Below are 4148 nucleotides of genomic sequence, written 5' to 3'. Positions count from 1 at the left end.
AGGTCAAGGCTCACAAGAGGCCTTCAAGGTGCGCTTGTGCGCTCAAGCAAGAGAGAGAGAGAGAGAACTCAAGGGCGTAGGGCGCAAGTCCAAAGCACAAAGGAGAATCATCCGTTGGTTCAGGGTGCGCTTGTGCGCTCAAGGGATAAAGGAGGGCACAAGGGCACACAACAAAGGAACAAGGGATTAGGCTTCGAGCCTTCCCAATGTGCTTGTGCGCACAAGAGGAACAAGGAGGGCGCAGTTCTTCGAGTTGAAGGAGTGCGCTCAAATGAAGGCTTCAGGGTTCAAGACTGAGTCATGCGCCCTAAGGGAAGAGGGAAGGATGAAGGCTTTGTGCTTCAAGAGTGTGCCAAAACTAACTTTGGTGATATGCAAAGGTGTGACGCACGCAAGAGTGAAAACAATAAGGAAAACATAAGACGACACTTGCAAAATGTGAATGACCTTGAAAGCGACACATGCCATAGCGAAGATAACATGAAGACGACACTTATCAAAATGAAAACGAGCAAAAGCAACAATGGAAAACATAAAAGCGACACTTGTGAATGCAACGGTGCACAAAAGCAATAGTTGAAAAAACTCACCAAAATAGAAGTACAAATGCAACCAAAGTGAGGGAGATTGTCAACGAAAGTGTGCACTGTCTATCGACATGAGCTAAAAATCGCACAACCATTGTCTTGATGGATGGTGCTATGCTTGTTCAAGCTAGCATAAAGGAAGCACGCTCATAAACTCATCAAAGATTGAGCATGTGCATGCAAGTGATTTGACAATTTGAAACCAGGAAGAAGATTTAAACACTTTGTGAAACATCATTCGACCATGAAGGGGCCATAGAGCGACAAATCGTAAGATCCTCGATAGGCTCCAAAATTCAAGTGTAGGCAAAATTTTGAAGGTTGTTGATCTCAGCATCAACAGGTTGAAGGAATATTTATTAAATTAATGGTGGCTTCAATCTATAATTCGAATTCCATCTTCCTCCATTAAAGTCAACCTAAGGTTAATAAAGGGTTTTGGCTCCAAAATAAATAAATAAATAATTTTAGTTTTAAATTTTTCCTTCCCTCCATGTATTGTCGACTTGATACTCCAAAACACAGTTCGACCTGTATAAATATTGTGCATCTACTCTCCAAATGGGCAAGTGAAATTCATTATTCTCTCTAAAATGAAAATTCGGCCTTGAGAATTGTTGAAGACTTTATGTGGCTTGAAAAGGGTTTTGTTTGTTTTTCATTTTGGCAACAAATCATATGCACTCAACATGTGATGATTTATAGTGATTTGCAGACTATGGAACGACAAGTCATCTTAAGGGAGTTGATGTTATGAATTTAATTCATAACAAGTAAATAATTAAAATAAATGTAAATATTAAATAATCAAATATTGATTATGTTAAATAGTCATTAAGTTGAGTGAAAAGGCATGTCTAAAACGCATGCCTAGTCATGAAAGAACACATGCTTAGGTATATATATGCGGGTCCTCATTGTAACATTCATCACTTATATTTTTTTATATATATGAAATTATTATTGTCAAATACCTCTGGTGTATTTTTACATTCAAACCGACAAGCTATCAATTTTTATGCTTCAGTGGTATCGGAGCCATGGCGCACAATATAATCATGCGGGTCTTTGAATGTTGTTCGCCGCACAATGTGCCATTACGTTCATGTTGTGATTGCATTGAGCAGTTTAATAAAATTAAAAAAGCATTTCAGCGTTTAGAAAAATCATATGCATAAGTTAAAGCATGTTGAAAGGAAATCAATAATAAGGAAGATAATAACGACAATGAAGAAACAAAACTAGGTGAAGCAGGAAAAGAAGATTTTGATAATGTTGAAGATGAAGTTGATCTTGATATAGATGGGAATGATACAGATGAAGATGATGAAGATGTGAGGATTATTGATTCTGATGATAAAAGGGAAATGAAAATGATTGATTCTGATAGTGTTGGTGAAGAGGAAAATGAAAGGAATGGAGAGATAAGAAGTGGAGGGAATGAATTTGAGGACGTAAATACAGTTGTTGATGATGAAGATGTGGGGATTACTCATTTTGATGATGAAAAGGAAGTGAAGATGACTAATTCTGATAAAGGAGATGAGTCAGATTTAGATAGCACAAATAGTTAAATTGGAAGTGTTGTGAAAAGGGACTTTGCTTCTATAATCACAATTGAGGATGAAGTGGAAAATGTTATTCTCAAAGCAGGAGAGATGCTTGAGAGTAACTATGGAAATTTACATAAAATCCGATCGAAGAGGAACAGACGAACTAACAAAGGGGTACATTCTCGGGCTACAGTAATAACAATGAAAATGGAGATTCCTGATGGTGCTTGGGAGGAAGATCCAGATGGTATAGCACTTGCAGATGTTATCAACGGGAATCTTGCATACAACATAAAGATTTTCAACATTCTTCTGGTGAATAAGTGATTCGATGCAAGAAATGAATGTAATAGTCGAAAATATATGTACCTTCTTCCATCTGAAGTTATAGGCATTTGAAATGCCAGCAATCCTAAAGAAATGACTGAGGCAATGACATCAAAGCAGCGTTCATTAGAAAGGCATAGTCTATTTGGAGAAAATATAAACAACAATCATCTGCCAACAATCTTGTTCCACATAGAAGACAACGCCCATCGTGTTCCTTCCCTGAGAGTTGAACTCTATCAGCATCACTCTTCTCAGGAAAGAACCCCTGTCCCCATTTCTAGCCATGACCAGAGAGACCGAGTATGGGAAATATTCAGAGATGCATTAATGAAGCTAGGCCATCCATCCACATTTGCACTTCAGGCATTGCAGGAGGTTGTGTGTCCTAAGAACCAGACTATGCTCAACCAAGATGAAAATCAGTTGCTAGAAAAGGGCTTGAGGGCCTTGTTGCAGGGGTTAGTGACCTTTGCAGTTGAGGCTGGAAAAGCACCATGGGGAATCAATTGCAGAATAGGATGCAGAAAACAATTGTGGGCTTATCCTCAAGCTTCTTGATATTGTGCTTTATCTTTGCCAAATGGGTCATGTAGAAGGAGGCCTCATATTCCAGTTACTTGAAGATTTGACTGAGATGTCAACAATCAGAGACTGTAAAGAGGTTTTTGGGTACATTGAAAGCAAGCAGGAAGTTCTTGGAAAGGCAGAACTCCTTGGGAGAGGGAAGCTTGTCATGCTCAGGACATGCAATCAGCTCCTTCGTCGTCTATCCAAGGCAAGTGATGTGGTCTTTTGTGGTCGAATTCTTATGTTTCTGGCACATTTTTTCTCACTCTCAGAGCGTTCAGCAGTTAACATTAAGAGAATTTTCAACACATCCAATGACACAAAATATGAAAACCCTGATGGGATTTCTTCTGTTGAGTCCAATTTTTATCAGACATTCTGGAGTTTACATGAATACTTTTGCAACCCTGCTCCAATGATTCACAGTCTTCCTAAGTGGCAAAGCTTCACTGCAAGTTTAGCAATTGTGCTAGATGTTTTTGAAAACCAACCACTTGGTGATCATGTTACAAGTGCAAATGCAGATGATATTGGTGAAGAAGTTCAAGATCATCAAATAGCTTCTAGTGCTGTTGATGAAGATGATCTAGAGGCTGCATTTTCTAGTGTTAAATATTTGACTAGCAGTAATTTGATGAGTTTGGAGTTAAAGGATCCTAACTTTAGATGCCATCTTGTGCAATGCTTAATTGTTCTTGACTATCTCAACATTCAGGAAGCGCAGGATATGAGCAATAAAGTCCAGGCGGGGCCTGTTATACCGACAACTAACGTCTTAACAAAACCAACACCCGTTAAAGGAAGGAGGTGTCCTCTACCAATCGATGTGTCTGGTCAAGAGTTAAATAGCTTGGTTCTAGTGTCGGTTTGGTGCATATTGATTAGTGGATTCGGTGATATAGCATTGGTCAAACCCCTGCTGAACAATACTTCCAACTGTATATCCCTTGTCCATTCCCATCCTTCTTACACCATTCCCCCACAGATGTTGCAACTTGTTTCCCCCACGAATCATCACCTGTGCCCCTGCGTCGAACGTCGTTCAAATTCTCTGCCCACGCATTATCTGTTTCGCTGCCAAACTAACTCTGTTGTTGTCATTGCCACTTAA

General features: G+C 39.2%; 1 pseudogene; it reads left to right on the top strand.

The window, feature by feature from the left end:
- The first annotated feature begins 2560 nt into the window (after positions 1–2560).
- Positions 2561–4148, top strand: LOC149141808 (THO complex subunit 1 pseudogene; annotated as a pseudogene).

Source organism: Pinus tabuliformis, chromosome X, assembly GCF_031772625.1.
Source record: "Pinus tabuliformis cultivar Carrire ecotype Pingquan chromosome X, CPIR1, whole genome shotgun sequence".
Lineage (NCBI taxonomy): Eukaryota > Viridiplantae > Streptophyta > Pinopsida > Pinales > Pinaceae > Pinus > Pinus tabuliformis.
This window is presented reverse-complemented; position numbering and strand designations above follow the sequence as displayed.